At 41.5% G+C, this 27,733-nt stretch overlaps 1 long non-coding RNA gene across 1 annotated transcript; it reads right to left on the bottom strand.

The window, feature by feature from the left end:
* Positions 1-23,302: 23,302 nt before the first annotated feature.
* Positions 23,303-27,733, bottom strand: LOC117363531. Its single transcript, XR_004540087.1, has 2 exons — positions 26,647-27,733; positions 23,303-26,237 (listed from the first exon to the last, which is right to left on the bottom strand). It is a non-coding gene; the product is annotated as an uncharacterized LOC117363531 (long non-coding RNA).

Below are 27,733 nucleotides of genomic sequence, written 5' to 3'. Positions count from 1 at the left end.
GCCCTTGGTAATTTGTGGCCAGTCGAGCACCCCCTATCATTTTGAAAAGTTGGCTTCTATGCACGAAATTTGGCAAGCTAAATATAGAGCTGCTTCCTATCTTGAAGCCTAACTGGAGGGTTTTTATGTTCCTGTGTATGAGAATGCGTTAAAAGGTAATAATCCTACATATGCAAAACATTTAAATACCTTGGGAATGTACTAGCCATTACCAGGCTATTTATAGAGCCCATAGTAGATGAAATGATATTTAAGTGCTTTTTCAGCAAGTGAAATTTAGATACTGCTCAGTACTGTAGTTAATTTTCTAGTGTAGCAATTACTGTGGCCATGCTAGCTGTTAGACCAAGAAAAGCAGTGCATGTTGCCTTTTATCTCTGGCACTATCCTGCTTCCCAAAGACAAAACCTCCACTCTTAAAAGACCTTGCCCCTCCACCCTCCCCAAAAAATCATTCACACCTCCATTAGCAAACCCCGCTAAGACCATGGAAGTTGGCAGCCAACTGCATCTTGCTATGTTATTGGGCTGCATCCAGATGGTGATTCTATTGCTTTTGTAATTTAAAAAGCAGGTACTGTACAAGTGAAAAGTTTAAGGGTCGGGGCCAATGTAAACTGAGCCCAAAAGTTAACAGATAACAATGCAGCTTTCCAGAGCTGGAGGTAAGATATTAAGTTCAACGATAAGAGGGTCATTTTGCAACAGGGCACTTAGATTAATATTTATTATTATTTTATTTTAGCATTTATATACCACTTATAGCCTAAGTGGTTTACATTCAGGTACTCAAGCTTTTTCCCTATCTGTCCTGGTGGGCTCACACTCTGTCTAATGTACCTGGGACAATGGGGGATTTAGTGACTTGCCCAGGGTCACAAGGAGCAGCATGGGATTTGAACCCACATCTTCAGGGTGCTGAGGCTGTAGCTTTAACCACTGTGCCATACACTCCCCTACCTACAGTATTTTGGCACCATTTTATAGACACACAGGCATCTACATGTCTTTTTAAAAAATGCAAGTGCAAACCCTGCAATAATAGCACCTACACTTTAAGGTTCAGGATGACACCTGTGCCTGCTAGTAAGTACGAATATAAATTTCTGTATTTTACTATCAATGGATGTACTTCTTGACTTTATCCATGCATCCCTAATAATGCACTAAAATATCACAGACCACAATCTTTTCCTCCTACCTGCTTCAAATAAAAGAAACTCTCGAACATAGGCATCAGAACAGGGGGGAGGGGGCACGAGAGCCATGCCCCCCCCAAAAAAAATTGGTGTAAACATCATCCAGAACAGGAACGGTCCTACCTTCATTTGTACCCAAAGGACATCACTGGCAGCAGTCAATTGCATATACTGCCCTGCTGCCAACATAGGCGTCTTCTCACTAATGTGGCCCACCCTATCTGATGTAACTTCCATTTCTGTAGAGGCAGGTCTGCAATAGAAAAGAGACGCTAGTGCTGCCGGCGATGTCCTTTGGGCCACAAATGAAGGTAGATTGTGGGGCGGGGTAGAAAAGAGCTGGAGCAGAGAGAGAATGCATGGAGACAGAGAGGGAGAGATGGACTGGGGAGGGGGAAGGAGGGAGAAATGTCATACTCAAGAGAAGGGGGTGAGGAGAGAGCAAGACAGTGTGCAGGAGGGAGAAAGTGTTGGACTCATGGAGACATAGGGAAAGATGTTGGATGGGAAGGGCAGAAAGGAGGGAAGGAGAAATGTCACACTCTGGAGAAGGAGAGGGCAGAGAGTGAAAAGTTGGACTCATAGAGGGAGAGGAAGAGATATTGGGGGAGGGAATGAGGACCTGAGGAGAGGAAGCATGCAGGAGGCAAAGAGAAAGAAATGTTGGACTGGTGGAGGAAAGGAGGGAGACATATTGGATTGGGAGGAGGGCCAGAAAGGAGGAAGGGAGAGGGGATTTGGACAGCAGGGGGCAGAAAGAGGAAGGGAGGGAGAAATGTTACATTGAGGGAGGAGAGATGCGTCAAAAAAGGGAGACATGTCAGATTCTGGAGAAGGGTGATGGAAGGAGGGAGAGAAAAATGTCAGACCACTGGAATGGGAAGGAGAAGATGAGAGAGATGCCAGACCAGGGAATGGAAGTCATGGAAGGGAGAGAGATATAACAAACCAAGAAGGAAAGGAGAGAGATGCCAGACTGCGGGAAGGAGAGGAGGGATATGCCAGGCTGCGGGAAGGAGAGGAAAGAGATGCCAGGCTGTGGGATGGAGAGGAGAGAGATGCCAGGCTGTGGGATGGAGAGGAGAGAGTTACCAGAAAGTGAGAAAGGGGAAAGGGAAGGAGAAAGATATTGGACCAGAGGAAAGGGAGGGAAGGTGGGAGAAATGCCAGGCTGTGGGAATGAGAGGAGAAAGATGTCAGACTTAGGAAGGGGGAAGGGAGAAGACAGAGAATTCACACCATGGGAGACAGAGAGAGAGGAGATGATACAGAAGGATGGAGGGGAAGGGGAGAGAGAGGGAGGAGATGGAGCACAATGTTGGGTGTGGAAGGGAAGAGAGACAGAAGAGATGGGAATAAGGGATATGAAAGAGGGAGGAGATGGTACACATGGATAGGTGGGAAGGGAAGTGAAGATATGGAAAAGTAAATAGATTTTGAAAAGAAAGCTGAATGTTAAAAGTTAATTCCAAAGATGGATGTAGGGCAGAACGTGAAAGAGAGAAAAACAGCAAATAAATGAGAAGGCCCTGGAAACTCAGTTAAGAGCTTAGACAGAAGGAAGTGCATCCAGAGCCTGGGAAAAGGTGATTAAAAATAAAATCACCAGACAACAAAGTTAGGGGAAAATGATTTTATTTCAATGTAGTGATTGAAAAATGTCAGTTTTGAGAATTTATATCTGCTGTCTTTATTTTGCACTGTTCAGGAAGAAATTAATTTCTATTTCTCTGGGTGTACTGCATGTAGAGTCTGGCATCTTAGAGTTTCATTTGTGTATCTGTATTGTGCATGTGTGATCAAGGCCAGGTGCTCTGGTCGGAATGAATATTGAGAAGCATACAGTGTGCTTTGTGTAGTTTAATTTTGTGGTTAACCATGCAATACAAACTAAAAGTGTAACTGTTCTTAACATCGAACAACAATTTATCTTGTGTAGTCATACGGACTGCATTTTAGCATGTGTGATTACTGTATATACTGTGATTACAGGTATACTACTGTATACCTGTAGTGTGTCCATTATATTGGACAAACAAAAAGATTAATTAAATTGCAGATTGATGAACACTTGAGCTGTATCAGACATGAGTGTATACAAGTACCTTTGACAGAACATTGGCCAAATAGAGGGGGTAATATTTCATTGCAATTACAACAAAAAGAACAATGGTTTATTTATTTTTGAGAAACCATGGAATCAGGGGGACTAAATGCTGAGATTCAATGGATCTAAGGAGTGTTGGTTTAGGGTAATAGCTGTTTATAAGTTTAGAGTTATCATTAAGATGAGGAATATTTGTGGCACCAATAAAACTATAAATCCCAGCCATTGAAGCTAACCAGACGCATGCTAGCTTAATTACGTTTTACTGAACTGGTTTAAATGTTCATGGCTTGCTTTTCAAGCCAACATTGCATGGGTTGCTGGCAACGGATTAGAAATCTGAAATCGAGAATGACATAAGAACATAAGAAATGCCGCTGCTGGGTCAGACCAGTGGTCCATCGTGCCCAGCAGTCCGCTCACACGGCGGCCCCCGGGTCAAAGACCGGTGCTGTCAAAGGAGTCCAGCCTCACCTGTGTACGTCCCAGTTTAGCAGGAACTTGTCCAGCTTAATATTGAAACCCTGGAGGGGTTTTTCCCCTACAACAGACTCCGAAAGAGCGTTCCAGCTCTCCACCACTCTCTGGGTGAAGAAGAACTTCCTTACGTCCCCATGAGTTTTGTCCCTGTCCCATTCCTGTAAGTTCTGCCTTAACTGCACAAGCTTCAAACACTTTATGATTTTAAAGTGCTTGAGGCTTGTGCAGATGAGGACAGAGCTTTCAGGAATAGGGCAGGGGCAGGAAAAGAACTTGTCAGGACAGGATAGGAAAATGAGTTCCCGCGGGGACGGGGAAAAATTTGTCCCCGTGTCATTCTCTAATTTAAAATCAATAACATTTTAGGACGTCCTAGTCTGTCTCTTCTACCAGTGAGGGAATGTTGTAGCAATGTATTAAGCAAGTATTATGCGAATATTGTAGGGTAACATTGAGTAACAGTGTATGTATGGTGTTTAGTCAAAATATGCTTTGAATGTGGTTTTAAAGGATATATATCAGTGGAGTGCCGCAGGGCTCGGTCTTGGGCCCAATGCTATTTAATATCTTTGTAAGGGATCTGACTCAAGGACTTCAAGGCAAAATTGCGTTATTTGCCGACGATGCTAAACTATGCAACGTTGTGGGCAGGGCAACTGAACCTAACAGCGCAACCGCGCAAAACACTATGGAACAAGACCTACTTTTGCTAGAACAATGGTCCAGTACTTGGCAACTAAACTTTAATGCCAAAAAATGTGAGGTGATGCATCTTGGCAGCGGGAATCCTTGCACTACATATACCCTAAATGGAGAAAACCTAACAAGGACTGAAGTAGAAAGGGACTTGGGAGTAATCATCCGTGAAGACATGAAGGCTGCAAATCAGGTGGAGAAAGCCTCAACAAAGGCTAGACAAATGCTTGGCTGCATCAGAAGAAGCTTTATCAGCCGAAAACCCGAAGTTATATTGCCATTATACAGATCCATGGTGAGACCGCACCTGGAGTACTGTGTCCAGTTTTGGAGGCTACATTACCAAAAGGATGTGAAGAGAATTGAGTCAGTTCAGAGAATAGCCACAAGGAAGGTCTCAGGACTTAAAGATCTTTCATATGAAGATCGTCTGAGCAGTCTGCGCTTATACTCGCTCGAGGAGCGCCGAGAAAGGGGGGACATGATAAAAACTTTCAAGTACATAACGAGCCGCATCGAGGAGGAGGAAATCTTCACTCTTATGGGTCCCACGGTGACAAGAGGACATTTGCTAAAACTTAGGGGAGGAAGATTTCATGGGGACACCAGGAAATACTTCTTTACCGAGAGGGTGATTGATATATGGAATGGTCTTCCATGTCAGGTAGTCGAGGCTAGTAGCACACTCGACTTCAAGAGACGATGGTATAAACATGTGGGGTCGCTACAGAGGTATGGTAGAGGATAGTTTCTCAAGGGTGGAAGGGATCATGATTGGGCAGACTTGTTGGGCCGTTGGCCCTTTTCTGCCGTCATATTCTATGTTTCTATGTTTCTATATCAAGCACATTGAAGGTTTTTAATGGCCTAATGACCAGAACACTGGCATATATGAGCATATGTGTAGCCATACATGATGATTAAGGTACATATGCATCCCCTGTTAAGAATATACATAATATTTTTGGAGTATGATTTCTCAATGATTTTTTATTACTTGATGTTCAGTCAAGTAACTCAAGCATATGAGTCATCCAACCACAATTTGCACACACCAATATGAGTTATTTACTGATACATCTTGTTCCAGTGAGGTGCAACTAATGTCATTACTGGTATTTACTATTTAGTGTAAAAGTAATCAGGTAATCTCTATTTGATGTTAAATCACTGTGTAATTATTACATTGAAGTTTTTTGTTTGATATGACCATTTTTGTATAGTAACTAGTTACTGTACTTAAGAAAACATTTTCTCACTTTTACTTATAAAGAAATATAGGATAACATTTGTTACTTTTACTGAAGTAATAATTTTGCCAATTTTTACTACTTTTGTTTAATTACTTCTGACGCTTGCAGTTAAAAGTAAACAGTAAAAGCAGAAACGAGATGTCAATAATTCTTCAGTAAACCAAATGATACACCGAGGAGGGAAAGGCCAGCCATTGTGGATCGGCGGGCCTCAGAACTGGAAGGACCGAGCCTCCTCCTGCTCTCTTCACACAAAGGTACTGGGGAGGTTCGGGGGAGCATCTGGTGGCAGGAGGGAGTGGGCAAACCTTCTGCTTTTGTGGGGAGGGGAAAGGCTAGGGTAGGGGTTGGTTCAGAGGGCTGGCGCCTGGTGCGGGGTGGGGCCTCCATTGGTAGGAGAGAGTGGGCATCCCTCCTGCCAATTTTTTCTTACACGGAGGAGGGGGGGTCAGCAAGGCAGAAGGGAGTGGGAATCCCTCTTGCCAATTTTTGCACCAATTTTTGCTGGCGGGAAGAGGGGTCAGTCCCCAGTTCCGGTTCATTGGGGAGACATCAGGGAGGGCCATCATAGGCAGGGGATGGGCTTTTATTAATGGGGCAGATATTGTGCATGTGTAACACACACATCTGTGCCCATTTAAAAAAAAAAGGGTTCCTGTCCCAAACAGCTGAGTGGTAGAAGGCTGCTTTGGGGCGTCCCCTGCCTCTCAGCTGTTCGGGCTTCCTCTGTTGGCTCTGTGCATGTGTGAGAGTCGCTCTCACAGTGATCAGTCAGATGGGAGAGATGGGTATTACAACGAATATCCACACGAATCATTTGCATGCAAAATATTTAGTGCATTAATAGCTCTTTTAGAATCAGCCAAAAATTGGATTGGAGCAGAGTTGCAAAGCCAGGGTGACTGGCGCCCCTCTCCTGCCCTATTCCCCGCCCACCCTGCTGTGTGTGTGCCCTTTCCCCATACCTTTTTAACTTTGGTGGAAGTGACATCAGAGAAAGCACCGAAACCGATGCAGGCAACAACTTTGACGCTGCTTGCGCCAAAGTTAGAAAGATACAGGGAAGGGGCGCGCGCACACGTCAGGGGGGAGGAATGGGAAGGGGGTGAAAAGGAGAAGAGATGCCAGTGCCCCGAGAAAGACTGCGCTTGGGGTGGACCATCCCCCCTGCACCCCCATTACTGCACCACTGTCTTACCAATCCTATTTAATGCATCTAGCTCCAAGCACACTCCTCTCTCCTTATTCACAGTTTTGGCACCCACGGTATCGACTATTCACGGCTTTTGGTACCGGGACCCACCCTAGTGAATTGATCTTACCTGGTGGTCTAGTGGTGATGCGGGGCAGGAGCGATCTTCCTACACTCCTGCCCCGTGCAAATCTGTCATCGAAAATGGCTGCTGTGAGTTCCCGTGGTCTCACGAGACTACAATGGGAACTCACGCCAGCCATTTTCGATGATGGCTCTGTACGGGGCAGGAGTGTAGGAAGATTGTTCCTGCCCCGCGTCACCACTAGACCACCAGATAAGATTTGGGACGCAGGAGGGAGGCAGGAGGGAGGTGAGGGTGGGTCAGAGTCGGTCCAAAAGTTATTCATGAATTTTCCATATTCACGGGCCGGCTCTGCCCCTAACCCCCGCGAATACGGAGGGAGGAGTGTATGCTAATGCTCAGCACAGTTGCTCTCTCTTCCCTTCAGGCAGCAGCAGCATAACACTCAGAGTGCTTTTTAAAGCACACTTGGTAAAGAGTACATATCTTCAGCACTCTTCCCTCTGAATGTTATCCCTGATGCAGTCCTTGTTTGGGCTGCATCAGGGATAACATCAAGTACTTTCGATTTAAATTAAAAAAAACTTATCTTCATATTGTTTGGGATCAACTTCTTTTTCTGTCTGCAGTGCTGTGGATTTATGTAGCCTCTTGTTTTGGCCCTCAAAGTAAAGTGCAGACCGGAGTTTTTGCGAATGCTCCATATTGACATTACATACATTGGTCAGGAACATTTGAGTCACAATTATCATGTTACGGCCACTAAAGCAAAATCATTCATTGCTTCCACCTGAAATCTGAGCAATGAAGTCAGTTTACAACTTCACATAGCAGCATAACGTCAAATAAACAATCGTCAGGTTCCAGTTCCCATAAATTAAGGCATTATTTTTCTTGCATATTGTAGTATTCCTTTGCTTGGTCATTGAGACAGTGGTAGAATTTCATTTCAGCATCATGTGCTGATATTGAAGTTGACCAAGGCAACTTTCAAGCTCTTTGGCAATTTAAGGCTACCAGTGGTGATTCAGTTCTTGCTTTTCTTCTGGAATCGAGCACTGAAAACGAGCACTGAAAACACTATGTTTTATCAACTATTCAAGCAGATATAATTGGCAGTTTTGGCTACATTATTTTGCAAAATATTGTTGATGAAATCAATGCAGCTGGATACTGTTCTGTCTTGGCAAATGAGATGACAGGTTTTGCAGTATAAGCAGTCCCTGAGTTACAGATGCCCGACTTAAGTACGACTCGTACTTAAGAACGCGGTTGCGGCTTCGTTGATTTCACTGAGCAGTATTTCCAGTGGCATAGACTCCTACACTTCTCCTGCAGTGGATTCAGGAATGATGCATGGCCTCATTAAGAACAGTGTGTGGTTGTGCATGCTGTACCTTAGAGGGAACACTAGTAGGGACAGTTGTCCCTTTTGTCACCTGGGAGAAGAGGTAAGCAGCATGAATCTTAAAATCTACAAGTTCTGAGTTACATACAAATCCGACTTAAGAAGAGCTTTAAAAACGTAAATCGTTCTTAACCCTAGAACTGCTTATACATGAACATTTAATACTTGTCCTATGCAACACATTTGAAAACAACATCCAGGAACAATTTATCTGCTTTCCACAAGCAGATGATCTTGCAGGTGAATATCTTGCAAAGCAGATTCTGAATATCATGTGGCAATCTGGAATTAATAGCTGCAAGATTATTAAACAGGAATATGATGGAGCTAGCTCTATGGCTGTGTGTGCATGTGGGAGTCAAGCAATTATTCGCCAGTTATACCCAGCTGTTTGCTATGTGCATTGTGCTGTTTATGCTCTAAATTTAGCCATCAGTAAAGAAGAACACCAGATTCATCTGGTGTGATATAACATTAACTGAGATGAGGTCACCTGCTGGTAATATTTATTAGATGTTGGTGTGGGCGAAAGGGAAGATAGATTGTGAGGGGAATATATGAAGTGATGTCAAGGGTCTATAGAATAAGGACTGACAAATTCATAAGAGGAGGTATGAAAGGGTTAATGGACAGAGCTTGTAAGAAAGAAAAGGATTGGGGAGGTTTTTGAGGTGATGGGGGTTGAGCAGTCGTGGGATTGGTTGGATGTTTGTGGCAGTTTGGAGGAAGTTCTGTGAGGAAAGGGGAAGAGTAGAGTAGCCTCTTCAGGAAAAAATTATCCCTCCCTCCCCTGTTTGCTGGTGGTATGTTTTGTGTCAGTTTTGGGGGCGGGGGTCACAGGTTTTATGTGGACTTGGGTGGGTTTGGTTGAGCTTTTGTGGTTGGGGGAGGCGGTCGCAGCTGTGGGTGAGATAGACAATGAGGTTTGGCTCAGTTGGAGCTGGGAAATGAGCAGTTAAATAAATATAACACTCGTAGACAACAGCACTGCGAGGGGAAACATGGCCTGGTGTCACCGTGTGTCATGTTTGGGGGGAATGTTATATGTTTAAAGACTTAACAGGAACTAGTTTCAGCACAGAATAGCTCCCTGGGTGTGTGTGAAATATGCACTAGGGGTTTCTTGGCTTTGGACATGGATTGGATTGTAAGTGGAAAAAATATTAAGAAAGATAATAAAGCTGTGGCCAAATATTTATTTCAATAAAATTGAGTTGTGTGATTATTGATTGATTGGTGTTTAGCTTTCAGTTGCAGATGACAAAGTCCGAATGCTAATGTTAAGCCTCTGAAGTATAGGCATTCTGCAGTGGCTTGGGTGTCACTTGTGAAACAGTTGCCTTCTTTCGACTCTCACCAAAGCACACAAATAATTGATGGCCAGTCGAACAAAGATTCACATGTTAATTCTCAAATGAAACATCTAAAAAAGCTTTGGAACACAAGGTGAAGACTGTTAAGTGGGCATGACAGCTGGAAGTGTTAATAAAATGGCTGACAGTGCCTTTATTTGGGCCATGACAAATATCAGCTCTCTGTGTAGAAGCCAAATTGATTCAGAGTTAACTGAGCCATAACATAAGATCCAACATTGTTATACTTCCACTGGAATTAAATATTTATAACATATTTAAATAGATTTCACCCCTTATGTGCTGACATTCTGTTTCCGTGGTATATATATGTGCAAATGAGGTAATAATTGATTTTCCTTTATTACAAGAATTATTACCTCAAGTTCTAGTAATTACATTGTAGGTTGAAGGTTCTCACTTAACAGAACTACTGTATTACTGAATAGTTTTAATGATTATGTCTGTCATATAACAAATATCGGCGTTTTAAAACTGCCAGCCTCAGGTATCACAATATTCCACTTTGTAATCACTTCCATTGGCCTGGTTTTGTTTCTCAGTGATCGCGCCACAATAAACTTTGAGTCTAATATCCAGCAGGGAGCGACCACTGTTTAACATTAAGGGTTGGTCTCGGTACTTAACTTTATAAGTACATTCAGTGGCATTCTCTGTTTAATTAGTGTTGCTGAATATATGTTTAAGCAAGTTTGTCTGTCTTGTCTGTTTAGATTGTAAGCTCTTTTGAGCAGGGACTGTCTTCTTTGTGACTCTGTACAGCGCTGCATATGTCTGGTAACGCTATAGAAATAATTAATAGTAGCAGTAGTAAAATGAATAGATAAAATTCAATGCAAAGAAATGCAGAGTAATGCATTTGGGGATTAATAATAGGAAGGAACCGTATATGCTGGGAGGAGAGAAGCTGATATGCACGGACGGGGAGAGGGACCTTGGGGTGATAGTGTCCGAAGATCTAAAGGCGAAAAAACAGTGTGACAAGGCAGTGGCTGCTGCCAGAAGGATTCTGGGCTGTATAAAGAGAGGCGTAGTCAGTAGAAGGAAGAAGGTGTTGATGCCCCTGTACAGGTCATTGGTGAGGCCCCACTTGGAGTATTGTGTTCAGTTTTGGAGACCGTATCTGGCGAAAGACGTAAGAAGACTTGAGGCGGTCCAGAGGAGGGCGACGAAAATGATAGGAGGCTTGCGCCAGAAGACGTATGAGGAGAGACTGGAAGCCCTGAATATGTATACCCTAGAGGAAAGGAGAGACAGGGGAGATATGATTCAGACGTTCAAATACTTAAAGGGTATTAACGTAGAACAAAATCTTTTCCAGAGAAAGGAAAATGGTAAAACCAGAAGACATAATTTGAGGTTGAGGGGTGGTAGATTCAGGGGCAATGTTAGGAAATTCTACTTTACGGAGAGGGTGGTGGATGCCTGGAATGCGCTCCCGAGAGAGGTGGTGGAGAGTAAAACTGTGACTGAGTTCAAAGAAGCGTGGGATGAACACAGAAGATTTAGAATCAGAAAATAATATTAAAGATTGAACTAGGCCAGTTACTGGGCAGACTTGTACGGTCTGTGTCTGTGCATGGCCGTTTGGAGGAGGATGGGCAGGGGAGGACTTCAATGGCTGGGAGGGTGTAGATGGGCTGGAGTAAGTCTTAACAGAGATTTCGGCAGTTGGAACCCAAGCACAGTACCGGGTAAAGCTTTGGATTCTCGCCCAGAAATAGCTAAGAAAAAAAAATAATTTAAATTGAATCAGGTTGGGCAGACTGTATGGACCATTCGGGTCTTTATCTGCCGTCATCTACTATGTTACTACTATGTTAACTTACCTGTTCAGTGGCTGAATATCACAGTCAAACAGTTTCTGGCACAGTCTTTGCCCATCCCCAAACTTGGCCCGTTCAATATGATATTTGCCATTTGTTGAGTTAAACAGCCTATATTATCTCTATAACTTTCAAAAATATATGGATAATTGAGTTATTTATGGATAATTGAGTGCATAACTCATGTTGAAAATCAGGCACTTTTTTCATATTTATGAAGATCTAGAAACGTCACAAAAACAAGAACGTCATGCAGTTTCCACAGAACACAGCACTGCAAGTTAGCCTTCTCGAGGCTCATTTTCATAAGTTGCTGCAGATACAACTCGGTGACACATCTGTTGCTATATAGAAGAAGATTGCTTTTATTACCTCTTTGGGCTTTATCATTTTTATTGGTTGTTTATTGGACTCCTGATAAAGGCTATTGTGCCAAAACATGACTCAGGTCGAATCTGTACCACTTAACCGCTGCACATCAAAAGGTATTTTACGGTAATAGTTTTTATCTTGGAGATTCCTGGATCATCTGCGTTTTTAGTTTTTCATCTAGAAAGGCTGATCATCTACAGAGCACCTTTTATAGAATACTAGTTCAGTATGGATCATCCCAGCATCTAACTTTGGATGCCATTTATTGAATCTAATCCTTTATGTAGATGGGGTGTAGATGGGGCAGGATTTGAACTTACATACATACTGTTAGGTTTTCAAAAGTATGTACATAAGATTTCAAGAAAATTTTGGGCCCAATATTCAAAAGACTTTAACTGGATAAGCGGGGATCTTGCCCAGTTAAACCTTCCTGAGTGAACCGGCAGCAATTATTGAGTGATACTTTTGCCAATTAGTGCACTGAATATGTCTCTTAAGCAACCATCCACTAACTGGATAGGTTAGGGGCAGGCAGAGGGTGGAGTTAGCGCTGAAGGTCTACTCAGTAAAACAACTGTCCTAACTTTATGTGCTGGGTTAACTGAACACCAGTCTGAATATCAACCAGTGCACAGTTAACTTCTGGATCAACAGACATATCTGGATATTCAATGCCAGAAGCCATGCATGCCCTGGCATTGAATATCTTTATCTATTTGATTAGTTTTCTAATCTAATCTAATCTTCCATTTGTGAGTTGAACATACCTAGGTAAGGCTCTAGGCGACTTTCAGGGAAAGGAAAGAGAGGGGGAGAAAGGGAAGGTAAAGGAAGAGAGGGGACAGGAGAGAATAAGAAGGAGAGGCTTGAAAAGAAGGAGGGGGAAAGGGGAGATGCTAATAGTATCAGTTGTCAAAGAGAAGAGTTTTCGGCTTCTTCCGGGATAAGGTGCAGCTGGTTTCCGTTCTGATTGCTTCTGGAAGGTCATTCCAAGTTTTTACTCCCAGAAAGGTTTGCATGGATTGGAAGATTTGCCTGTAGCAGAGGTTTTTTGTGGATTGCATGCTTAGTTGAATTCTGTGAAGGATTCTTATGGAGCTGGACCAGACCGCTGAAAATAGTTGAATAAGGGGGACAGCTGAGTCTCCCTGGAGACACCTCCCGCTCTCTGGTACCCTTGTCCCTCTCTATCTTCTTAGTTCCTCTCCTATAACCCTTCATTGTAGTTCCTTTCCTCCTAACTCTGTAAACCATGCCGAGCTCTACGCTTGCGGAGATGGCGCAGTATACAAACCTAAGGTTTAGTTTAGTTGTGTAGAATGCATGATATTTTGAAGTTTATCCGTGATGGTATGGGTAGCCAGTGTAATTGTTTCATGAAGGCTGAGATTGAGTCATATTTTTTTAGGTTAAAAATCAGTCTTATGGCTGTGTTCCGGATGAGCTGCAGTCTGTGGATTAGAGTGGTGTTGAGTAAGCGGAGCTGCAGTAATCCAGTTGAGGCAGAACCATCATCTGGACGATCAGAGCAAAATGGTGTTGGTGAAAGAATGGCTTAGTGATTCTTAGTTGTCGCATGGTATAGATGGTCTTTTTTCGAAGGTTGGCGAATTGTGGTTCCATCATGAGAGTGTCATCTAGGATGCAGCCTAGTACTTTAGAGGTTTTCTCCATTAAGAGTGTGATGCCAAATTGAAGGGTGATGCATGTCAGAGCTTCTGCTGTGTGGTGTGGAACCAGATAGCTTTGGTTTTGGTGGCGTTTAATTTTAGTTTGTTGATGGTGTCCAGGTTTGGATTTTTGTTATGTTGTTTGATATTTTTCAGTGGTGTCTGTCTGGTTATGGTTTATGGGAATGAGAAGAAGAATGTCATCTGCATAGAACAGTATGGTTTCATCTTCTAGCTCGATGTGTCCGAGCGAGCTCATGAACAGATTAAATAGGATGAGGGATAGCGGGGAGCCTTGTGCGATGCCACAGAATGCCTTCCAGGGGTTGGAGAATTCACCATCCTTTTATACCGTGTATTCACGATTCTGTAGGAAGTCAGTGAACCATTTCAGCACTGTTCCTGTTACTCCAATTTCTGATAGCCTAGTTAGTAGTTGGTGGTCTACGGAGTCGAAGGACGCAGAGATATCAAACTGAAGGAGTATCGCTTCTCGGCCCAAGCTTATCAGTTGCTTGATTTTTGTGATTGGTGTGATGATGGGGAGCTTGGTGCTATGTTGTTTTCTGAAACCATATTGGGATGGGTTAAGGCAGGAATGTTGCTCAATGTATGAGGTTAGTTGTTTACTAACATGGGTTTCAAGGATTTTTGTGAGTACTGTGATGCCTGCAATGGATCTGTAGTTTGATGCTGTGGAGAGGTCTGCTTATGATCTTTTTGATATGGGCGTTAGAGCTGTTTTACCCATATCTTTGGGTATATGGCCTTGATTTAGAGAGCTGTTTCGAAGGTTAGTCAGCCAAGCATTGATTTGGTGTGGAGCTGCTGACAGGAGGTATGGTGGACAGTTGTCAAGGGGACTGCTGCAAGGAGACAGTTTTGATATCAGTCTTTTGGTATCATAGTGAGGTTGGTGAAGGAGGTCCAGAGTTGGTCAGCCTTTATGGGTTTAGAGCACTCGGGGTGTTAAGTTGGGGAGTGTTTGGGATGGTTGCCTTTGCGACTTCTGTTTGGACCGATTTGATTTTATTAAGGAAGAAGTCCGCTAGGTCCTGTGCTGTTATTTTGTTGGTGAGGTTTGCAGTTTCTTGGTTTACTGGTGATATTAGTTGTCATACTAGGAGGAATAATTTTTGCTCTCCGTTGTTTTGTTTCCTAGTTTGCTGGCATAATAGTTTTTCTTGGCTTTGAATATATTGAACTTATATTTATTTATTGCTGCTCTCCACTGTGTTCTGTGTTCCAGTGCTTTACTCTTTCTCCATTTCCTCTCTAGTCATTTGCAAAGTTGTTTGTCTTCTCTTAGTGATTCTGTAAACCATGGCAAGGTCCGGTTTGGTTTTATTAAGCGTGGGTGGAGAGGGGGTTATGGTGTCTAGGATGTCGGTCATGGTTTTGTTCCAGATATTTATCATTTTTGTAGTGTTGTTCATGGAGGAAGGGAGAGATTCTGTCACTGTGTTCCAGAAGAGGTCTGGATTTATTTTCTTTCACACTAGTCTTATGTCCTTATGGCTTTGAGGTTCTGGTCTTTGTCATCCAGATCTAGGTAGAAGTTCAGGAGATAATGGTCTGTCCAAGTGACAGGGGACCATTTGGCGTTGTTTGTTAGGTTTGAGAGGAGTGATGCGAACAAATCTAGGGTGTGACCTTTTTCATGTGTAGGGCCTGGGAGGGTGGTTGTGATTTGGCGGTCTTCAAGTAGGGAATTGTGGCATGTGGTTTCTTTCATTGATCAAACCTTCATCACTGATTATTAATTGTATATTAAATACTCATACTAATTTTTTATATAAACTTTTTCTAAAATATTATTGTGAATATTACCACTCATTTTTCTAAAATGTTGTTGTAAATATTACCACTCAAAACTCATTTATAGTAGAAGAGTATTTTTCTAATATTATCTAGTCTTATTTTTAAATAGACTTTTTTATATATTCTTTATCTTATACTGTGCAAAAAATGCCTAAAGTGCAAACGTGTCTTAAGGTGACTTATGCTACTTCAGCTTATCGATATATAAATGCTAATCAAAATAGCAGAATGGCAAAAATAGTTACCATTTTTGAATATGCTGTGCAAGGTGGAGCATCATGAATAAGCCTAAAACTGGCAATTATCTATTTAACATGATGTAAGTCACTAAAAATTGCCTAAAGTGCAAACATTTTTTAAAGTGACTAATGCAATTCCAGCTTATCGATATAAACATGCTGTGCAAAGCAGCAGAGTGGCAAAAAGTAAATACCACTCTTAAATAGGCTGTGCAAAATAGCAACGATACTAAAAATATAACATCATGAAGGAGCCTTAAACTGACACTTATCTTTTTTTCATGATGTAAATTAAACGGCAGATTTCTTAAGCTGGATACACGGGTTTGATACGGCTTAAGAAATCTGCCGTTTAATTTACATCATGAAAAAAAGATAAGTGTCAGTTTAAGGCTCCTTCATGATGTTATATTTTTAGTATCGTTGCTATTTTGCACAGCCTATTTAAGAGTGGTATTTACTTTTTGCCACTCTGCTACTTTGCACAGCATATTTATATCGATAAGCTGGAATTGCATTAGTCACTTTAAAAAATGTTTGCACTTTAGGCAATTTTTAGTGACTTACATCATGTTAAATAGATAATTGCCAGTTTTAGGCTTATTCATGATGCTCCACCTTTGCACAGCATATTCAAAAATGGTAACTATTTTTGCCATTCTGCTATTTTGATTAGCATTTATATATCGATAAGCTGAAGTAGCATAAGTCACCTTAAGACACGTTTGCACTTTAGGCATTTTTTGCACAGTATAAGATAAAGAATATATAAAAAAGTCTATTTAAAAATAAGACTAGATAATATTAGAAAAATACTCTTCTACTATAAATGAGTTTTGAGTGGTAATATTTACAACAACATTTTAGAAAAATGAGTGGTAATATTCACAATAATATTTTAGAAAAAGTTTATATAAAAAATTAGTATGAGTATTTAATATACAATTAATAATCAGTGATGAAGGTTTGATCAATGAAAGAAACCACATGCCACAATTCCCTTTTGGACAATAACAATATTATCCTGGGAGTGGCAACTCTGAGATCTTTACCTTCACCAAAAATAATAATAATAAAAAATATAAAATAATAAAAAATTACCATTAGAATAAATAGTTGTTTTCAATAGGTTAACCTTTTATGCGGATCTTATTGATAGTGGTTAATCTGTTCTCCTGTTTTGTATTATTTCTGGTCTTCAAGTAGGGCCATGAGTTTGGTGACATCTTTGTTGGCAGTTGATTCGAGGGGTGGTTGATATCCCCAAGAATGATTAGTTTGTCATGTTGTCAAGTTAGGTTTGTTATTATTTCCATTGTTTTGGTGATGGAGGTTGATTTAGCATTGGGAAGCCTGTGGAGCAGAAGTATTCCTATGTTCTTGTGTGTGGGGTTGTGCTTGCTTTCAAGTTTGCATGTAATGTATTCCAGATCTGGCTCAGAGCCTGAGTCTACCTCAGTGAGATTTTGTAGATAATTGCTAAACCACCTCCTCGTTTGTGTTTTCTGGGGAGTTGAAGTATATTGTAGCCTTGAGGGCAGAGGTTTTATATCCCATCCTCCCCAACAAGCTCAGAACTGGTAGCAAGTTTGACATACATAATGCATAGACAAACAGATTATGAATTTACTTGTGTACAGTAACGTTAGATATACAGAGAGTCGAGTGTAGGATACAATTTGATCATTTTAAGTTAACATATGGTTATTTCCATCTTCAGTTAACAAACAGAGTAGATCTTTGATAGGCTGGTATCTTAATGCATTCTGCTTCATTTTTTCAATCAAGTTCCTTATATTCAATTTGATATATTTTATCTGTTCTATGTATTACTTCTTTCGCTGCCATGCCGGTATTTTCTGCATTATATTGCAAATGCTTTCTGTCTTTATCTGTTTTTAAGTCCATTATTCTAATTTGTATTTTATCTGTATCCCATGTATTAGCTCACCTTGTTGTGAACCGCCTAGAACTTTTTCAGTATGGTGGTATATAAGAATAAAATTATTATTATTATTATTATTATCTATATCAGCGTACATTAGAATACATATAGTTTGAAGGGAGTGACTGGATATATGGGAAGAGGTAAGTTTTAATTGATTTCCTGAAGTTCAGCCATCGTTTAAGGGATATAATGTGAGGAGGCAGTTGATTCCAATAGCTTGGTAGGAAGTGGGAATAGGAATGATGTCTGGTGCTCTGGAGTTGAAGGGTGCAACCAGGAGGTATTTGCAGACATGTTTCCTCCTGGGAGTGGAGTGGTCTGTTTGGGACACATAGAGGAAGTTTGGTTGATATGTAGCTGTGTGCCAAGTTGTATGTTCTTACTAAGCCCTTGAAGCTACAACGTTTGGTAAGGGTAGCCAGTGGGCTGATAATGCTTCTGAGACGGAGCAAGGAGCTGTTGTTTTAAATGGTCATGGCCCTAGTACACTGATGACTCCCTTATACCGCTATATTTAATTTATGATTTCATTTATTTTCTAATTGGAGTAGCATTTTCATTACACAGGTTAACTACCTGTTTTGAATATAACTTTATGGCTGCTATAGGTAGCCCATAAGTTTAATCAGATAGCATTGATATTGAATGCCATCCAGCTAAATTAGAGCTGCTACTCAGACCACCCAAAGCTATTGGCCAGACAGAATTTATCCAGTTGATGCATGGAGGGGTAATTTTGTAGGCCAATGTAACTCCAGAAGTTATTTGAACAAGTCTTTTGAATGTCACCTTCTATCTGTCTTGGTTCTTTTTCTGCTATTGCTATTAAACCATCTGAGATTAGGAAAATACCATCGTATTTGGCCTTTAGGAAGGCACTGAGAACTTGTATCCCGGATTTCTCAAATTTTGATTTTATGTATTTTATTTATGCGCTTTTATTATTTCATTGTGTTTTTCACCATCTTGAATTGCAATTTGTTTGCCTAGAAGAGGCTATATAAAGGTTTATAAATATATAAATTAAAAGATGCACTTCAACTTTGTCTGAACTGGTCTATAAACTTAAGCTGAAATACTACTCTAGGGTATATAGGACAAAAATACATTGCTATGCACTGTCAACAAGAGTAAATACTTTTAAACACATTATGTTCTCTTTGACTTGAGTTTTGTAGATATTCAAGAGAACATTTGTAAACACCATTGTGGTGCTCCAGGCTCCTATGCCTAAACTAAACTAAACCTTAGGTTTATATACCGCATCATCTCAACATTCGCAGAGCTCGACACGGTTAACAAGAATTAGGGTGGAAAGGAACTCCAGTGGAGGGAAAGATGAAGAGGAAATTTAGAGGACAAGAGTAAAAAGAGAGAGAGGAAGAGTTACATTTTTGAGAATAACCAGGTTTTCAGATGTTTTCAGATGCCCTTCTCCATTTACCTTGGAAGATATTCCCCAGTTTGGCAGCATGCCAGTAAATAGCCTCTACAACCAATACCAAGTCAGATACTTCATTTAAAAGTAGCAGTATCAGATAGTCTATGCATATTTCAACTTAACTAGGTTGAGGAGATGCCTCTTTAAATGCTACATGGTTTGCAGTGGAAAGGGAGGTGATCAATCCATTCCCGTGAAGTAGGTATTTTGCAGAACTGTGATACTTACAGCTTTCAGCACCTCCCACATTGCCAGTTGAGTGGAGTACCCCCTTCAGTTTTTTCCTTCTGAAAGCGAACTGTGCAAAGGCGTTTCTGATCTGCTCTACTTAGTTTTTCTTTTTTCAGCTTTAAGTTTTTATTTATTTTTCCTGAGGCTTTGGTGCCCCGAGACCCCATATTTGGGGATTCCCTGCCTTGAAAAGGATTCAGGTTCTGTGGAGCCGGACTGCAGCTTACAGGGCAAACTTTTGGGTGGATCTATAGGGCCAGCTTGCTATGTGCTACGTCAGAGCTTGGGGTCTGTTCCCCTGGGAGCCAGCTCACCTTCTAAATTTTTCAGTGGCTTGAGCGCAGGCTGTGGGTGCTCTTGAGTAAGAACCCTCAAGATATCAGGGAGCCAGCTGCATCATTTGCCCCCTTCCGTCGTGCTTCAAGAAGGCCTTAAATTGAATCTACATAGTTCATTAATTATGGCAAGCTAGAGGAGATTAATAACGCTATAAAAGGTAATAGTAATGAACTCTTTAAAATAGGCAGAGAAGCTGCAAAGCAGAGATAAAGTCATTTCTAACAAATGAATGGTCTATGTTCCAATCTATCTGATTACTTGGACTCCAGGTAACCCTGCTCTTCTACTGACAATGTTTGTCCAGCATTTACATTAACACAATAGAAGAAATATCTCAGGCCAGGCACAGTAGTCTGTTCCCTTGCCACAGACCTGCTACTACCATTCAGAATGTTTCGGCTTTGACTGCAAGATTTGGCCTTCTACATCCCAGATAGCTGCGGTGGCTGCAGAGATGATGGGGAGAGAGTCATGACCTTTTTTAAGGCCAACACCTGATAGACAGATTTAAAGCCTTGATAGAGGAATCTAGACAAAACACTAGTACATATTAGGTGTTCATAGACCAAAAATGTTCACTTTGTTTAGATTCTCATGTTGTTTATGGGATTTTTTCATTTTGTTTTGATGGGGTTTTTGTTTTGTGAGCAATATCATCAATAGGGCACACTATTACTCGATAGCATGCCTTCATCGGAAAAAAATTTCTGTTGGTCAATATTCAAAGTCATTTATCAGAAGACCAACTGTGCTCTCTGGTGCTGGCTGTGGATACTCAGCAATGCAATCACAAAAATCCCCTGCTTATCTTCCAGCTTCTCCGTCATCTTATTCTGCACGCACGCACTGATGGCTCTTCCAGCCCCTCAATTGTCTTATCACAGATGCACTCACTGAGGACTCTCCTTATGGGGCCACCGCCGATCCCACACTCCCTGGTCTCTTGGGTCCTCACTAACTGGATCTTTTTTCACCAGTCCCACTGCCAGTTGACAAGCCTAAGCCACTTCCATGACTCCAGGCTCTACTAGGCCCTCTGGCTACTCTTCTGGTTCTTTCTTGCCTGTGTATAGGCCCCCACGGACCCTCCCACCAACAGATTTCTAATTCTCTGCTGCAACAGTCCCCCTTGTCAGGACTGAATAGCCTGGCTACTCTACTCTGCTGCATTATGCCCCCTGTCAGTTGGTCAGCAATAGCCTTCAGAACTTACCAAGATTTAAACAAAAAGCCAGCATTTCTCCTCCCAAAGGAGCTCCTTGCCTTCTGAACTCTCTGTGCTGGGAGCTGTTCTTTTCAGCACCAAAATCTACTCAGGGTGAGAAGACAGCTACCAGCAGCATTTGAAGCTCTTATGCAAATTAGCTAGGCTCTCTCACTGCTCCAGTGCACAGGCTTCCTCTGGTGGAATGCCAATGACAGTGAACTTCACCCTTTCACTCTAAGCAATCTGTGTTACAATAAATCCCCAAAGAAACAGCAAAACCCTAAGTTCTATAGTCTTCCATAGTCTAAGGGGCTCATAATAAAAAAAAAGTCTAAAAAGTGGCCTAAATGGGTACTTGGACAATCAAAAAGCCTAATCATCCAAGTACCCATAACCAAAGCTGGTTTTAGACATATCTAAAACCAGCTTAGGCCTTTCCCCTGCCTCTAAACGCATAGAGCGAAAAGAGGCGTTTTTAAAGGAGGGGAAAGGGCAGGAGGTAGGCCGACCTACACCTAGGCGTACAGCAGGTATAACCAAACCTTTTGACAGGTTGCCTAGTTGGCACTTATACGTTCAACTTAGACCAAGTCAAAACAGGTATAAGAACCGATGGTGGCTGGCGCGATCAGCTCAGCGGCCCGGCAACCTACCCACCCCCCACCGCAACCATCGCGGCAGGAGAGATGGCTCATCTCCCCTGCCGTGAGGCGATTACCCCTCTACCTGAACTGCCGCGACCCGCGGTAGGAGAGATGCCCAATCTCTCTTGCCGTGGTTTGTGGCAGTTCGGGTAGAGGGGTGATCGCATCACTGTAGGGGAGATAGCAGAGGAGGGGCCTAAGGCTACTGGGATGATTCCAGTTGGTCCAGGCACCTCAGGCCCCACCTATGGGCAGGATTTGAGCTGCCTGGGCCAATCAGGCCCTAAGGCCCACCATTCGAAGGATGGCTAGCCTGTTGGACAGACGGGCTTGGGACCTGTCTGTTCGGCCAAATTGTACAGGTACGTGGAGGGGGATTGGGGGTGGTGAGATCGAGGGGTCAGTGGGGGGGGGGGGGTCGATCAGGTGGTTCAGGGGGTACGATCATGGGAGGGGGGTGCGTCGAGGGCAGGAGGGCCTGGGATCCCTCCTGCCCCTATCTTAGGGGGGTGAGGGGTAGGGGGGTCGCCTGGCCAAGAGAGCTTGGGCTCTGATCATAATCGGCAGGGGGGGGTCACAGCTCACCGGGGCAAGAGGGCATGTGCTCCCTCTTGCCCCAATCTTTTCGGGTGGGGGGGTCACGGTTCACTGAGGCAAGAGGACTTGGGCTCCCTCTTGCCCTGATCTTGTCAGGGGGGTCACGGCTCACTGGGGCAAGAGGGCTGGGCTCCCTCTTGACCTGATCTTGTTGGGGGGGGGTGATGGATTCTGTAACCGGTGTTGTTTTTGACAGACACCGGTTACAGAATCCAGCTTTTAGGCGAAGAACTGGCTCCTCCTTTGCCTAAAAGCTCTTGTGTTGGGTGTTTGGGACTTAGGCTTTTTTTGGTTGATTATATGTTGTTAGTGTAGACGTAGTGGTGGTCTGGGCGTTTAAACAGCTGAACGTATAGGCAGGCCATTATAAAAAAAAACCCTCCTTTTGGACGTTTTTTTTGATAATGGACATTTTCCCTGCTTCTACTTTCAACGTTTAGGGTCTTAGGCCAAAAGGGGACTTAGATGTGTTTTTTTATTATTATGTACCTCCACCTGTATTCAGTACTGGCACAATGCTACAAAACTTTAACACTGCATTACATTTCAAGCTGACATTCTTCATCAGGGAGTAATCAAATTTTTCTATGATAATTCATTACATGAAGTTGGCCAAGAATGACCATGATCACTTGGCATGGAATATCCATATTTTATTTAGCTGCCACAGCAGGTGTTTAATAATAATAATTAAAAAAAATCCCAATACTGACTGCAGTGACTGAATATTGACTTGCAGGTTTTTTTATGTTGTTTCAGGCTAACAGTATGTAATTTCTACACAATGTGTATCCCTAGTTTGTGTCTGCCAGCCTGTAGAGAATTGATCCCAAGACTAGGCAAAGAATAATGAGAGGCTGGATTTATTCAAATAGTGTAAAAGCCCCTACATAGGTAGGATGAAGGCTCGTGGTGCACCCAGCACATGGGTGTCAAAGTCCTTCCTCGAGGGCTGCAACCCAGTCGGATTTTCAGGATTTCCCCAATGAATATGCATGAGATCTATTAGCATACAATGAAAGCAATGCATGCAAATAGATCTCATGCATATTCATTTGGGAAATCCTGAAAATCCGACTGGATTGAGGCCCTCGAGGAGGGACTTTGACACCCCTGACCCAGCAGATACTGGGTCCAATGGAGCTGAACAAAGGACAAACCACAAACTATCAGGTCCCCCAAAAAGTAGGCTCTATCAACTTATTTATTTATTTATTTAATATGCACAATATATTTAGATATATGTATATACTGTATGCATAATACTATACAACTTAATGGCATGAGCCTGATGTACAAAAAGGTTTTTTTTTCACATAGGCATAAAAAGGAAGAAATCTTAAAAAAAAAATTCTTTGAGGGCTATTTTCAAAGGTATTACCATATATAAAAAGGATCTTATGGGCAGAAATGGAGCTTTTGATAATTGCTCACCACATAAATGCATACAATCATGTGTGTATAGCCAACACACGCACAAATGTGCACATGTATTAGGATGGAGTTCTCAGGGGTGAGGTTATTTACACTCATACTTGTGGATTCTCAAAATTGTAGATGGAAGGGATTTTTAATAAATGAAAATTATACTTACAGAAATAGCAAATCCAACTTTGTGTGCACCTATATGTATGCATGTATTTCTTTATTTTGATATGTCACCATTCACAAAGGCATCATAGCAGCTTACAATATAAGATAAAATGGTTATATATAAATGGGCTCTACAAAATCTAAAAATGTAACGAAAACTGAAACAATGGGAAAGGGCAAAGTGAGTGGCACAACTTAAATAACTAACAGATAAATGAAAAACAGAACACCAAAGGAGGGCTAAAGATAAGATAAAAGAATAAAATCAATGTACGGAGGGAATGCCTGTCAGAATAGCCAAGGATTAAGTGCTGCCTTAAACTTCTTCTCTAATAGTTCCACGCATACTATTTGTTTATAAAATAACGTCCCAGATCCAGCTCCAATTTATACCTGCTTCAAAGCTGGTGTGAATGTGTGAGAGTACACCGCAGTGTGCCTGTGGAGGTTACTAAATATATCAGTGGTCTCAAACTGAGGCTCTTTGCAGGGCCACATTTTGGATTTGTAGATACTTGGAGGACCTCAGAAAAAAAATAGTTAATGTCTTATTAAAGAAAAGACAATTTTGCATGAGGTAAAACTCTTTATAGTTTATACATCTTTCCTTTTGGCTAAGTCTTAATAATAATATTGCAATTTATAGCTAAAGAGACATATGATCAAGAAACTGTTTTATTTTACTTTTATGATTATGATAAACATACTGAGGGCCTCAAAATAATACCTGGCCTCAAAATAGCATGTGGCCCCCAGGCTGCAAGTTGAAGACCACTGAAATACATGCATACATTGGAACTGCGGTCCAGCTCCACCCAAACTCCACCCCTGCGAAGGCCTGTTCATGGTGCGTGTGTAAGTACATGCTCTATCTGTGTGGAGATGTATCTAGACAATTTTGGAAAAGGTCTTTCCTCCATGTAAAACAGGCTTTACATGCAGAAAGATCTCTATAAAATTACAGTACCACAAACACAAGCATATATTAGGATAGCTGACAGAAAACCAAAATTATAGCAAAATGTCATAAAGGCTATTATCATCTGAGAAGAGAACTACTGTATCATGAAAAGCTATAAAAAATATTAAACTGAAGATACAATATGCTAGTTACAGACTTCATATTAGATATGTATATAATCACTTAGAAAATATAGCACCTGTTTATATGCAATATACCTGTAGGCATTACCAGTTGCAGACAATGGGTGGAATGGAAACAGGATTCTTTTTTCTTTATAATAATTTATATTCCGCATATCCTACAATTCTATGCGGATTAGAAATTATTCAGGTACTCAAGCATTTTCCCCTAACTGTCCCAGCGGGCTCCCACTCTATCTAATGTACCTGGGGCAATATATACCAGTTCTCACCAGCACACACATGTAACCGAGCTCTTCTTGCCTCATAGGCTATTTTAAAAAGTACATACTTTCCCTTTATAGAATAGAAAAAACATATGTGTTAATGCACCTTTTCTGGCTAGGCACCTATCAAGCAACTATAACACATATTTTCCTATGTCTAACTATAGCTAATATTATACAGTGGGGCCAGATTCTCTAAACAGTACCATTGTCGGTGGTTGTCTTAAAAGTGGCTGTTGATTGCGTGTCAAGCAAGCAGCAAACTCTGTTCATCGGTTAAATCTTTCCTCTACTGCCAACTCCAGACTCCTCTGTTCAATTAATTCTTAACTGTATGTAACTATGTTTAATTAATGTGAAGTGAACCGCCTAGAACTCACTGGGTATGGCGGTATACAAAAATAAAGTTGTTATTATTATTATTATTTTATCTTGCTGCCCCATATGCCTGGAATATACTTTCTGAGTAAGTATACCAATCTAGGCTAAAAGCTCACTTTTATGAGGTTGCTTTTAACTTCTAACTCATAATTCACTTGTAACATACCTATGTTTGGGTTTTTTTTCATTTCCGCCATAAGTAATTCCCTAATCCCTTGTTTGTCTGTTTTGATTAGATTGGAAGCTTTGTTGGAGCAGGGACTGCCTCTTACGTTCTTAGGGCCTGATTCTTGAAACGCACATCCCAATTGCAGGTGGCGGTAGGCATAAGGATATGCGTACCCATGCTTAAGCCCACCCAATGTGGGGCGTAGGCATGCTTTCACTCAGAAGTAGCCTTGGGCGGGCTTAAGCATCGGTACGCATCTCTGTAGACGCGAGACAGATGCCTTAAATGTAGTCCTGCAAAATGCTGGCCTACATTTAAGGCGTCTGTCCGGGAGTGTAGACGCGATACTGAATAGGACGACGATGCGTGATTAACACACGATCGGCGGCCGCTTCTTAGGTGGCTGCTGATATCGGCGTCCTATACAGAATCAGGGCCTTAGAGTACAGCACCTGTAATGCTATAGAAATGATTAGTAGTAATTCATGTAAGTCTCCATTTGTACTGTTATGTCACAGCCTGCTTTCCCATTTGGGGATCTTGACGTGTGGTAATTTCATCACAGAGCACCTGACTTTTGAAGCCAAGGTACGCTTAAGTTTTATTTTATTTTTCTTTCCAGCTTATGATTTATCTTTAATCTTATCTATTGTTTTGCATTTTGTCTTTGTTTTGTTCTATTTCTATCATTTAAATTTCTCCAGAATTCTACTGTTCAACGGCTCCCCCTTCTGCTTCTATTCCTTTCTCTCCTCTCTTCTACCTTCCAAAGTATTTAGATCAATGCTGTCTTGTTAAAATGTTTATTTTATTTTTATTTTTCCTCTAACTCTACTTTTCACTTCTCTATTACCCTCCAGGTACTTTAGTTAGATTGTGAGCCTTCGGGACAGTAAGGGAATTTTTCAAGTACCTTTCCTATTTCTAATCTTAATGTATATTTTCTGTAAACCGCTTAGAACCTAACGGATGTAGCGGTATATAAGAAATAAATTACATTACATTAAGTGACACTTTCCACATGCTCTTATGATTGACAAGATTGCTTGATATGGATTTTTTTTTTATTGGTTGCTAATAAAGAGGGTTTTTGAAGACCAGGCCACACTCTGCTTTTTTCCTTTGAATTTGGCTGCTCTTTGTGCAGAGTTATTGTCTCCACTGTGGTTACTAATTTTTTAATGCCCTGCCTTTCAAAGTGTCCCCATAGAAAGCGCCTGTACATGCTTACATCTGCTGTTTAGGATACGCAGTTTTCTGGAAAAATCTACATACATACTTTTGAAAAGTATGTGTGTAAGTCCAGATCCTGCCCAAGTCTGTTCCTGGGAATGCCTCTGCTCACCGTAGTAGGTATAACATTTGCGAATGTTTGTAACATGATACCTTGCTCAAGTCATTAACTTTATATTGATTTAGGTGATTTTTTTTAGCCCTTCCTCCCAAAGGAGCTCAGAACAGGTTACAATCAGGTACTCAAGCATTTCCCTATCTGTCCCAGCAGGCTCGCAGTCTATCTAATGTACCCGGGGCCGTGGAAGATTAAGTGACTTGCCCAGGGTCGCAAGGAACAGCACAGGATTTGAACCTACAACCTCAATGTGCTAATGCTGTAGCTCTAACCACCACGCCATTCCTGTTCTAACTCAGGAGCCCTTACTGCTTCCAAAATAGGAGGCAATAAGGGACCGATTCTGCAATTGGGTGTTTATAATTAGGCACCTATTTCATATCAATCACACTTACGAGCCCATTACAGAATTGTGGCTAGCTAACACATAGGTGCCTACAAGACAGCGCTGTTCGATAGATTTATCTCCTAGTCAGATACTTATTTAAAACTACTAACAACATGCTGATATTCTTTGAGAAATATGTGTATTTTCACTAATTTGAGAAATATATGTATTTTCACTAATTGTATTCTGTAATTCATTGACTGTCAGTGACTTCTTCACTATTTCTACTCTGTAATTTGCTGATTGTTCAGCTCTCTTCACTAGAAGTCGTAAGATTGGGGCGGTACAGAAAAAATAAAGTTATTATTATTATTACAATGTAGGCCAGGGTTTTAAAAGCCTACATTATA

This window comes from Geotrypetes seraphini, chromosome 7, assembly GCF_902459505.1.
Source record: "Geotrypetes seraphini chromosome 7, aGeoSer1.1, whole genome shotgun sequence".
Taxonomy (NCBI): Eukaryota; Metazoa; Chordata; class Amphibia; order Gymnophiona; family Dermophiidae; genus Geotrypetes; species Geotrypetes seraphini.
Note: the sequence above shows the minus strand (reverse complement) of the source record. Positions and strands in the feature narration are given on the sequence as shown.